Below are 12,927 nucleotides of genomic sequence, written 5' to 3' on the forward strand. Positions count from 1 at the left end.
CCCCTACCCTTTCACAGAGATTCCCACTATCCTGTCGTTTCATTCAGCAAATCTTAATAAAGTGTGTGCTAGGTACTGGAAATTCAAAGGCAAACATAGTACTACCCCCTAAGAAATTTAAATTTTATTGAGGGATGTATGGAGAGATGAGCATGGGTGGATGGAGAGACCATGATGAATACAGCTAAATGCAAAATATATAAAAAGTTGGAAAGACCCTAACAACTGGATACTGACTTCTTACTACCCTTGTTGTTAATTTGTTTTAAAAAGCCTGGTCAGGAATGTCTTTGGTTGAAACTAGCTGTGAGGCCAGGGAATAAGTTTGGGTAGAATTCTTCAGGGATCTGCTGTTGCTATTGCTACCTGTGGAAATGGCTACATTGGTGGTGACTGATTGGCCTTCTGAATAGTAGCCCTCAGAAGGCTAATCCATCTGCTGGTTTCCTGGGGTTTGGACTGTGCACACACTTATTATATTGTGTGCATTTAGAGGTACTTATGCTAGGGAGTTGGTGTTTGTGAACCTTGGGAAATATTTGGGTGTGGTGAATTTAGCCTGTGTTCCTAAGAAGGAAAAATGGTGGGATTAGATTATCAGAATATTCTAAGTGAGGCAGCTGTGGTATTAACTTGTTTTCCACAGTTTAATTTGGATCATTGGATACAGGACTGAGACCCAGAGAGGTGAGGGATTTGCTCATGGTAATATAGTCAGTGAGTAGATAAACTCTGATTTGAACTCAGGTCTTCTAAATAGTAGGTGAGGCCAGCATCCAAGTGATAGAGGGATAGCAAAGTGTGCTGCCTTCAGAATTCTAATGCTCCTTACTAAGAAATCTTCTTGGTTGTGAGGTTGAATTTGTATAAGAAAAAAAAAAGTGAAACTGTTCTCCAAAGACCACTATGTTAGGGGTCCAAGGAATTTCTATTCCCTAAATTCCCTTTTATAGGGATTGTGCTGAATGTTATATTTCATATTGGAGAGTGACCTCTTCCCCTCACAGTAATTAGTTGTGACTTCATCCTTGAAATAGAGTTCTCCCTGGAGCCCACATGGTGCAGAACTGTAGCAAGCTGGGCCTTGACAGGTGGGGAAGGTCCCTGGGCACCATTTAAAGAAATTAGGTGTGTGTGTGTGTGTATGAGAGAGAGAGAGCGAGAGCGAGAGCGAGAGCGAGAGCGAGAGCGAGAGCGAGAGCGAGAGCGAGAGAGAGAGAGAGAGAGAGAGAGAGAGAGAGATTAATACTAATAGGCAGCCTGAGGCCACAGATGTCCAGCATTGACCTCTAAGGAGGACAAAAGTTATGAGTGACTTAAAGGTTAATTGGAAGGAAGCATTGTTGAACCTTACCATCCTGAGAGTCAGACTGAATCATGTTCCGATATCTGTCATAGCCACCATATATCTTGTTCTGTTTGGGGAATGGGGGTGGATGATGAAGAGGAGGGAGGGCAGAAGATGAGCCCCCATAGGTAAATTGTGATATGGTCTCCTGGGAGTAACTAGGCAGCCCTGGTGTGTATCCTTGAGGAGAAAGCTGTGAACTCTCCCAATTGTTGTTTTGAAATCAGCAGTGTGCCAAAGCATCAGAAAAAGGAGAAATGCCCCTTTCTAGCAAGAGAATGAAAAAATATACCAGAAAAAGATCCATTAGACTGAAAAACAATCTCCCCAAGGGACTCAGGAGGAACTCTGTGAGTCACTCTAAATTCAGCTCATCAGTTAGTTAGGAATGGGGAGGAATGATCTCAGAGCTCTTTCCCATATGTGAGTCTTCTGATGCCAGGCTGAGAAAAAAAGCTCACCTTTCACCTACTCCTCCCACACCTGGTTTCCCTTTCAGGGATGTGGCTGTGAGTTTGGTGATGGCTCCAATCTTGGTTTCATTTTTCACAGTAACTGACAGCAGAATGTATAATAAATAGCAATCAGTCTTTTTGTTTTTTCTATATACTAGCCCACGTGGTACTGAACACCCCTGACCCTGCCTCTGTCTCTCTTTCTTCTCATAATGATGATAATCACCATCATTCTCATTTCCATTTCTATAAAACATTAGATTTGATAATGTACTTCCATTTCTACAATGCTATAAAGAGGGTAGTATAAAATTGTTTTGGCCTTCTCTTTTGAACGAGGAAACCGAGGCTCAGTGAGATGAAGAGAATTTGGTCCCTTGGTCCCAGAGCTGGTTCCTTATGGTAGCTAGGATGTGAACCCAGGTCTCCAGATTCCAAGACCAGTACTTTTAAAAAAAAATTACCCTCCTCAATGTAGATATAACTCAAAGATGCTTGGTTTTCTTTGAGAAAATAGCAAAGACAGGCTTATCATTATCAAGTAGAAAGTTGCAGGTCTTAACACCCCAACTGGGATGCATAAACATACTTAATTTGCCTTATTTTCCTGTCCCCAAATGACCAGTCTGTCAGCACCTTTGTGTGGGATCCAAATCTAAACCTAAATTCTTGGAATCGAGTGTTTAATCATGAGCTGGTTCTGTGACCTCTTCCAGGGTGATCTCTAACCTCACTGAAAGATGGGCAGGACAGGCAGCAGCCAGGACAATCATTATAGTAGATGTTTATATAGTTATTGAATGACTGCAATACAGCTTATGGGCTTTATTGTCATCCAGTCAATAAAAACATATTAAACATCTGCTATGATCCAGGTGCTGCCCTAACCTCTGGGGATACAAAGGAAATTAAAAGTAGCCCTGACTTCAAGGAGGTGAATCTTGCCGTGAAATGTGATTGGCGAAGTTGACCAAGGCGACGAAGCTGAGCTGTTTACTTTGGAAGCTCGTCACCTCTTCCAGCCCGCTCTACCCCTCAGTGTGCCCATCTCTGAGATGGGATGAAAGTCATTCTCACACAGAGGAGGGACTGTGGCCATCTCAGATGAAAGTGGTCATTACCCTATCACCAGCTTTCTCCGAGGAATCTTGTTTAAGATGTTGTAACAGTGTGGGCACTGTTACATTGTAATTACCTTGAGTTGTTTTTTTTTAAACCTCCTGGATATGTTAAGAAGCATCTTACAGGTCCTTCCCTCTGAACTGATGCCAAGCTACAGTGAATTCCTAAGTCCTTCAGAAGTTTAGCTTTGATGTGTCTTAAGCTCATGTGTCCCTGCTCATCTGCTAAATCTAAATGATTACCTTCTCTGAGGAGGTGAGGGTTGTGGTCATCCACTTCACAGGGCAGAACCGTGTATAAGACAAGATGAATGGGAGTTCCTTGAGGGCAGGGACTGGTAGGTTTTTACTTTTGTATCTCATCTCCTCTGTATTTCCAATAACATGGGTAAAGTGGCTGTATTAATTAGAGCAGAATACCATGCTAGGAATGACTTAATTTTGAAAACACTGTAGGTTTATTTTACAATTTATAAATACCTAAGGGTTAGGGGAAATAGAGGATTGGATCTGAAGTCAGGGGGGCCTGAATTTATCCTTGCCCCTATACTTTTGAGCTGTGTAACTATAGCTGAGTTACTTACCCTCCCCATCTCAGTTTATTTTTGTATAAAATAGGGGTAGGGCTGTTTTGAGGATCAGTGACATAAAAAGTTTGAGAGACAATATTTCTGGGTAAATTAATAATTTTATTAACAAGGCTAGCATGTTTATTAATAAAAAAGAAGCCAGTGACTTTTCAAACACCAAAGGTCCCTCATGTAAGTAGGCTCATAGTTTACATGCTCTTGGAAGAGAGAGTGTTTCTGAGAAGTAGCAATCAACTTTGATTGGCTTAATAGTTAATAAAAGTATATATATATATATATATATATATATATATATTATAGTAAGATGTGGGCTTTTTCTAATGAGGGTCTTGGATTACCCAGTTCTTGGTCAAAGAGATTTATCAATTTCCCTAGCACCTACCTGAAAAAAGGAAGAATTCACATCTTCCCAGATCTGACTGAGGAAATACATTGAGCAGGAATCCACAGTCTTTGCCCAAGATTTCCCACACTGGTTGATTTCTAGAGGAGGAAGTAGAAAAGGGGGGAAACCTTGATACTAAGGCAATAATTCAGATGGTATTATACAGTGCTTTGTGAACATTAAGGCACTATGTAATTGCTAGTATTAATTATCATTATTATTGCACCAAAGGTAAATAATGAAAAAAGTACATGGATGATCTTAATAATCCCAAAAGCGGATCAAGAGAACATCAGTAACCATCTACATCTCAGCTTTCTCAGTTTTGTAAAAGTTTTATGAGAATGATTTACACATTAATCAGTGGAAGAATTCATGGTAAAAATATGAGATGGCAACCATGAAATGTACATAAACAATTTTTCTCAGTAGAACTCATCTATACAGTTCACAGAATACAAATACATAAAAATATATGTATAAATATAATACAAATGGAAGTGGAATTCCCTATAGATTAAGAATTCCTATTGATGCTCCTGTTTATAGATATATTGTGCTCATTTCATTAAACTTCCCAACATTATTGGACTTTGTCAATGAGACCTATGATTAGTCAAAAGAGATTGGCTTAACAATCCTTTTAGGAAAGACTAAATAGAAGAAAAATGCCATTGCCCAGACTCTAAAGATGGTTCATTGAGTTAATACATCGCTGAGTATTTTGGGAATGGGATCTGCAAATGGATAAAGAGTTGGACCCAGAAAAAAGGTAGACTGGATTTCATATAAGCATAGCATATTCTTCCTAATATAACCATATCCTTTTAACCTAAAAGTTCTCCCAGAGATGGCAGGTGGCTGAAAATCTTAGAAAATTACAGTTAATCAGAAAACAAAGTTGTGGGTTACTGAAGCATGCATGCATGGTGGGGACCCCATCTTATTGACCTCTATCCACAAAGTGGCATAAGAAATACTGAGGAAATATAAAGTCACAAAAGGAAGTACAGAAAATAGATAGCCCAAGCATTCTAATGGTACCAATAGGACCAATGCCATGATATTGCAAATATCTTACCATCAGTACCAACCAGGAATGGGAATCCTAGTGTGGATGAGAGGGGGCAGGTAGATAGAGTGTAGATAAATAGTGCAGTAGACAGAGATGGGGTCAGGAGTATCTGACTTCAAATCCAGCCTCAGATGCTTAATAATTACTTAGCTGTATGACCTTGGGCAAGTCATTTAACCCCATTGCATTAAATATAAATTTTATAAAAAGATGTTCTAGTGTGGATGAGAAAATAGATCTGCTAGGAGTATCCTCAGTGCTTAGCATGATGCTTACTCAAAGTAGGCACTTAATAAATTTTTATTGAATTGAAATCAATTAACCATCTAACCTCATCCCAAGAGAATTTGTTATTAAAAAAGAAGTAAAAGGTCCTTATTTTCATCTGGTTTCACCTGTCATGGGCCAGGAAGATGCCATTATTGGAGAAACAATAGAATCATCTTTTGCAAACCTTTTCTAGATACCTATTATGTACAAAGTTGAACACTGAGGTGGATTAGAACACTAGACCTGGAGTCAAGAAAGACATGTTTTTTGTGAGTTCAAATCAGCCTCGGACACTTATCAGCTATGTGACAATTCATTTAATGTTATTTGCTTCGGGTCTTCATCTATAAAATGAACTGGAAAAGGAAAGGCAAACCAGTCTAGTATCTTTGCAAAAAAAAATACTAAAAACCCTAAATGGGGGTCGTGAAAAGTTGGACATTACTGAAAATATGACTTCACAATAGTTACATACAAATACCAGAATAGAATTACAGGTATCAGAAAGTAGCCGGTTGTGACCTTTATTTTGAAAATACTTTGCAGCCCTTCTCAATTCAATTTACAAACATGTATTGCTTCACCTATTCTGCCTAACTTTAAGGTTATTTCTCATTCTAGCTGCCATAAGACTTAGAGGGATTTCTTTTACAGTGACCAAATGGAGATTTCATTCTCATGGGAAACAGATTTTTGACCTAGAAAAAAATTTTCACCCCCCCCAAAATACTGGCTTCACAGGTAGTTATGAATATTCATTGTTGTAATAATGAGGCAGTTCTCAAAGTAATAATACTAAATATAAATTGAATTTATCTAGTGGTTTGATGTTCTCATTATTTTGCAAATATTTTCCCATTTGATTCTAATGATAAACCTAGGTGCTATTATTCCCATTTAATTGATGAGGCTAAAAGATGTTAAGTGCTTTATACAGGTAATAAGCATCTGAGGTTGTATTTTGAACTCAGGTCTTCCTAAGCTTGGTAAGGAACTCTACATGGAGCCACCATATTTTATCCAATTATGTACTGAGCTTTCAAAATAAGTCAGTTTCACAGCCAGCATTCTGTTTTCACCTCTGTCTTCGGTTATAATGCAGTTTAGTAGAACAGAGTTTTATTAATGATTAGGAAAACACAATTTACCAAAGTTTAAGTCCCAGAAGGATGGTGGTCTTTGAATGAAGAACATAAAAATGACGAACAATTATCTGAAGAGAAATGTCATCCTAAAGCACTATTTTATTATGCTCTATCCCGAGTTATAATGATTCCTTGTCTTGGAATTCAAGGCTTTCCACAATCTTGTTTCATTGTGCTTTTTTTCCAATTTTATCTCCTATTATTCCTCAGTACATAATTTCCATTCAAACTTGGCTAGTATGATCTCACTCCAAATATTACTTGTCTCCCAACACATATTCCTGCAATCCATTAATCATCCTTCCTCAACTGATAAAATTAAGATTATAGTAAATTAATTAAACTAAGGCTACATCTGGAGAGTCATTATTGCTTTTTCCCAATTCTGACATATAATTCTTTCTGGGTCCTAGAATACCACAAACTCCAGCTGAAGAGTGATTCACAATACCAAGGTCATGCACCTATAAAATCTATTAATCAGCCATATATGAAGTACCTAGGGACTGGGGATACAAAGATAAAAATGAAATGGATTGTCCTCAGGAGGCTTACATTCTATCAGGAAGTTAGCATCTGTGTGCATACAAATATACAAAATTGAGACAAGGTAACTAAAGAAGAGGGCAGTTAGCAATTGTGGGGGTTCATGGAAGACTTCATGTAGAGGGTGTATTTGGACTGAGTTTGGAAAGAAGGGATTTTAAGTGGCATTCTAGGCATGGGGGACTTCTGGTGCAAAGGATTGGAGGTGGGAAATGAATTATCATGTGAAAATTTGACTAGTTTGATAATGTGTATAAAAGGGAAGTAGTAAGTCTGGGGAGATAGGCTGAGACCAACCTCTGAAGGATTTTCTACATGTGCATGATTCTCATAAAGACTTTAGAGGAATCAGAAAGTGAACATGTAAATCTGCAGTTGCTTTATCTTTTCAGTCACTTTTTTGGGGAAAAATACTGGCCCTGTTCTTTACTGTTCTACACATATCTTCTCCTCTTTTAGATCACTTAAAAATCAGTCCCTGAAGGGGTGGCTAGGTGGCAGTGGATAAAGCACCATAGTGGTTAAAGCACTGGCGTTGGAGTCAGGAGTACCTGGGTTCAAATTCTGTCTCAGATACTTAATTACCTACCTGTGTGGCCTTGGGCAAGCCACTGAACCCCATTTGCCTTGCAAAAACCTAAAAAAAAAATCAGTCCCTGAGAGAACTTGAAACCAGTCTGCCTCCAGCATGGCCTTCTTTTGTATATATTTGCTCAGGCCTAGGCAATTTTCCCAATTAACTCTTATCTCATAGTCTTCAAATTAGATTGAAAGATTGAAGAGACTCAAATGAAGTCCAAAGAGGAGATTACCTCCCATGGTTTTTAAAAAATACCTAATTAATCATGATAATAAAATTATGTGGTATGGTCCTGAAAAATTGGGAAAGGGAAGGAAATTGAATTTATGACAGAATGGACATTACTTATGACAGATCTATCTCAGCTGCACTGAGATATGAAATTGGTAATTACTAGAATCTAGCTCCATGCTGAGCTCTATTGGGTAGCCTGTTTCTGACTCATTTGTTATTCATACATTTATCTTTTTTGTCCAGATCTTTGTGACCCCATTTTGAAGTTTTCTTGGCAGAGATACAAGAGTAGTTTGCCATCTCCATCTTTACAAGATGAGGAAATTGAGGCAAATGAGTAAAGTGACTTGACCAGGGTTTGAGGTTGGATTTGAACTTAAGGAAGGTCAGTCTCCCTGTGCTCTTATCTATTTGACCTATATTGTTTCTGTATGTGATCTTTCTAGTGCTCTACTCTTAGAATAGAAGAATCCAGCTACTTTGACATTTCAAATGCTTGCTTTAGTCTATTCCTCAGAATGTGTAGATATTGTGGTATAAAGAATAGAGCTTCAGGCTTAGAGAAGGAAAGATGTGGGGTGGCTAGGTGGCACAGTAGACAGAGCACCAGCCCTGGAGTCAGAAGTACCTGAGTTCAAATCTGACCTTGGATACTTAATAATTACCTAGCTGTGTGGCCTTGGGCAGGCTACCTAACCCCACTGCCTTGCAAAAAAATTAAAAAAAGATAAGGGGAGATGTTTCAAGACTTGCTTCTGACACTTAGTACTTGAATGACCATCAAAAAATCACATAAGTCTCTTTGAGTTTTAGTTTCTTTTTCCACGGGGTTTTTGTGAGGTTCCAATGAGATCATGTAAGCTAATTTAAATTTTAAAAGTACAACTGAAATGTCATTCATTATTGCCATTCCTTCACCTCCTTTTGACACAGACTGACCAAGTGACTGTTTAACATCTAAGATGATAAAGTGTAGAGCAGATGCTCTGGGGGAAAAAGTTTCCTCACCAGGAACTTGGTAACTGAAGAACTCACTGGTCTAGCTCCCAAAAAATGTTCTAACAGAAACCAGGTCCTGTAATTCTCTTTATTAATAGTCTTTTGTAGCATTAACTAAAGATGTCTAGTCTGATTTCTAATTTGCACCAAGTCATTGAACCCACCATATCTTAAGAGGATGGGATTCATTCAGTTATTCATTCGTTCATTCAGGCATGCATTCATTCATTGTATAAGATATTAGATAGGTAACACTATGGATAGAGCACCTAGACCAAGAAATAGAGTTCCTGACTCAGACACTTAACTAGCTATGTGACTTGGACAAGTCACTGAATCTTCCTCTGCCTCAGTCTCCTCATCTGTAAATTGATGATACTAACAGCACCTATCTCTTAAGGTGATTGAGATAATATTTATGAATCACTTCAAAAACCTTAAAACATCGTAGAAATGCTAGAAATATAGACATAAAGACAAGTAAGACATGATTCCTATTTTCATGGAACTCATTATGTAGCTAGAAAAATATGGAAGGCAAAAAGAAGTGTGCAACAATTTCTAAAACAATTATGACACAGGTTAGACTATTTCAATGGCTCCCTATTGCTCCAGGATAAAACAGGTCTCTTAGACTTGCTTGCCTCAGTTTACTCAAGTAAAAATGAGCTGGATATTCCAATATCTTTGCCAAGAAAACTCCAAATTGGCATCAGGAAGAGTCATAAATGACCAAAAATAACTGAACAACAACAGCAATGCAACAGTTTGGCCCCAAACTATTTATTCAGATTGTTCTCACATTACTCCCTCTTGCTCTCCATGTTTCAGCTACCTTGACCTACTTGATGTATTCTTTGCACAATATCCATCTCCTGTCTCTGGCCCATGTTAAGCATAGTCTCCCTTCTCATCTCCACCTCTTGCAATTCCCAGCTCACCTTAAGAGTCAATATTCGTGCCTTGTCACTACCCACCAGCCTTCTCCATCACCTTCATCCCCTTTAAAATCACTTTTTATTTAAATTTTGCATACTCACCTTTATGTGTATGTTTGTGTGTGTGTGTGTATTACTTCCCTCCAATAATATACAAGTTCTTATACAAGTACAAAGTAGATTTTTAATAAATGATTATTGACTATGTCAAGAGCATAAGAAAAGAATAAAGAGTTATGCTCAAAAGCAAAAAAACTCAAAAAACCCAAAATTGTACTTATCCATCTTTTAAACCATATTCTTCCAATGTGTCACATGCCTGTGACTATGAAGACCACTGTCTTCAAAGGACAAATGGAGAGGTAGATGGTAGGCAGAAGCAAGCTGTAACATATTCCCAACCAACAAATACCATGAATAAGAAAATGTTCATGAGTGAGGTGTGTGACCAGGAAATAAAAGATGGTCCCAACATGTAGGGAGAGAGATGATAACCTACAAACAGACTGAGTGCTTCAGGAGAACTGAAGAAAGTGCCTGGCACATTGGGTTAATTGACAAATCTTTTTTAACCACTTATGATGTGCCAGATACTGTGTGAGTCCTGGATCAGACTTCAGTGGAGCATTTATGATAGAACATGAGCAGGCAGGGATGAATGACCCTTTGTATTTCTGGAGATATTACAGTGATGAGAGGACAGATCCATGTAGATTCTGATGTCAATTAATGATGATATTTAATAACTAGCATTTATATAGTACTTTCGAGTTTGCAGTGTTTACAAATATTATCTCATTTGATCCTTGTGTACTCTCTGAGAGGTAGATGGTATTATTGTACTCATTTTGCAGATGAGGAAACTGAGACAGATAATAGATGATCAATGTATACAAATAGGAAGAATCTGAAGCTAAATTTGGGCTTAGGTTTTCCAGGCTCCATCTCCCACTCTATCCAAGATGCCTCTGGACACAGTCCAAGCAAGGGTCACATTAAATTAGGACAAATGAACTTAAAAATGATGGGAATCCAAACTGTTAAGTTGGAAATTAACTTTGACAATACCTTATTCCTCTTATTTTATAGATGAGAGTTAAAGTCAAAGAGATTGGATAACAGTATTATTAAGCTACCCAATCTGCTGGGCTTAATTTTAGTTTTAGTGGTTTTTAAATTTTTTCTATTTTATAAAGTTTTATTGATACTTTTTATTTTCTACACATAGTTATTTCCTGATGTGCCTTTTCATGTAACAAAGAAAAGAAGGTAAACCAAACCACTCAACCAAATGGCCTCACTGGACAGAACATGTGGCATTGGCTCCCATAACAACCCACTTCTTTCCCGAGAGGAGAGATGTGGGTTTCAACATCTCTTCTTCAGATAAAGACTGGGCTTTCCAACTGATCTGATTGAGTTCAGTGATTTTGTAGTTCCATGATTATGACTGTTAGTAATAATAATTACTGCCATTTATAGAGTGCCATATAGTTTTTATAACTACACTGCACTTGATATTCTCATTGTTTTTATTCTCTTCCTTTTGCTCACACCATTTTGTTTAACCCATGTTTCTCTGAATTCTTCACACTTGTCATTTTTCATATCACAATAGCTTTCTCTAACAGCCAAATACTGCCATTTGTTCCACCATTTCCCAGGGGAAGGAAATCCACTTACTTCCCCCACCACCACCAACTTTTTTTTTTTTTTGCAACCAGCTAGTTAGTTTTAAAATTACTCTCATTTGTATTGAAGTGCATCATGCAAGGGCTCTCAGCTGTTCTGCCTTGAAAGGCATTTTGCATCACCATGTCTGTTGCCTGGGAGAAGGAGATAGCATTGTCTTGTATCACATCAGTTTTAGTCTAGTTCTTATGGGGTAAAACTGAGTACTTTACTTAATCCTCATCTGCCATGAAGCATGGAGATCTTGTCAAGCTGTATTAATATGGCTTCACTCTGATTTTTTAAGAAGTCCCCACTGCTGTCAGGCATACCAAATGATAAAGCACCCATGCTTGATGGCAAGGGCTGCTGACATTTTTCAAGAGGGAGAGGGAAGTGTGCCTGCATAGGATTTTCCTTTATATTTAGAGCACTGTAAAAAATAAAAATGCTGAAGAGATTTCAATGATGTCACTAACATTTCCATCTGGTGCTAAGTTATGGAGAGTCAGATTTTGGCAGAGGATAGAGAAGGATTTTCTAATGATGAGAGTTTTCAGGACATGGAACCTGAGAAGGTCCTGAATTCCTCAGTAGAACCGTCTTGCAGCAGCTAAGCAATTATTTACCCAGGGTTATTGTACAGTAATGAAGATTCTTCTATCAGTCAGGAGATTAGAATCAATGTTTTCTCAGGTACTGCCTAGTTTGAAGACTTTGTGATCTCCCAGGAAAAAAAGAAGACAACTGACTGATCATTCCCCCAATTTCCCAGCTCCCCTTTGCCCGTAAGATTCTGACCACAACTCTTGACCCAGTTGTTACCCAAACTGTAAGAGAGAGTCAGAGATAAGTCCTTACTATGAGAGACTCCTAACTTTCCTACTTCCTATCTAAATGTCCTTGAATCCTTAATCTCTCTGATTTTTCTCATGTATAAAATGAGAAAGATGTATTAAATGATAATTTTGAATTTCTGATCAATACTTCACAGCTACTGTGGTTTCCATATTATAGTCAGTGTGTTTCGAAGATAAGAGGTTTTGGAGATAGGATTTGATCTCCAACCCTCTTGTTCCAGGAACAGACCTCTTAACATGTTATCAAGTAGCCTTCTTGGTCATTGACTTTCCACATATTTGATATCAGATTTAGTATGATGTAGTGGACAGAGCATTTGATAAGGAATAAAATGATGATGCTTCTATTTATACTGCTATTGTTTGACCTGGGGTAAGTCACTTCCACCCCTCTTCTGCCCCCAACTCAGTTTTTGTTACCTATGAAATGAGATGATTGAAATAAAGAATCCTTAAGGTTCTTTCCAGCTTCAAATTATGTGTCCCTTTTTATTCTTATATAGAGGGTAAGGTCCTTATGAGGAAATGAACTAAAATGACCTTTTCTGGAAGGATATCAGACTAGATGTTTGATAGAGCTGAACATCTTTTTTTTTCTTTTTTCTTTTTTTGCAAGGCAAACAGGGTTAAGTGGCTTGCCCAAGGCCACACAGCTAGGTAATTATTAAGCGTCTGAGACCAGATTTGAACCCAGGTACTCCTGACTCCAG

General features: G+C 38.0%; 1 protein-coding gene and 1 long non-coding RNA gene across 5 annotated transcripts in view; one reads left to right on the plus strand and one right to left on the minus strand.

The window, feature by feature from the left end:
- Positions 1-12,927, plus strand: part of LOC141512702 (carboxyl-terminal PDZ ligand of neuronal nitric oxide synthase protein-like) — a 389,034-nt gene that overhangs the window by 247,078 nt on the left and 129,029 nt on the right. The window lies entirely within an intron of this gene.
- LOC141512705 (uncharacterized) overlaps positions 1-12,927 on the minus strand; it is a 31,759-nt gene that overhangs the window by 7,652 nt on the left and 11,180 nt on the right. For both annotated transcript variants that reach the window (XR_012475578.1, XR_012475579.1), the window contains exons 2-3: positions 3,897-3,997; positions 3,168-3,321 (exon numbers count right to left, since the gene is read on the minus strand). This is a non-coding gene — a long non-coding RNA (uncharacterized LOC141512705). The remainder of the gene's footprint in view (positions 1-3,167; positions 3,322-3,896; positions 3,998-12,927) is intronic.

This window comes from Macrotis lagotis, chromosome 2 (assembly GCF_037893015.1).
Source record: "Macrotis lagotis isolate mMagLag1 chromosome 2, bilby.v1.9.chrom.fasta, whole genome shotgun sequence".
In the NCBI taxonomy this organism is placed as follows: domain Eukaryota; kingdom Metazoa; phylum Chordata; class Mammalia; order Peramelemorphia; family Peramelidae; genus Macrotis; species Macrotis lagotis.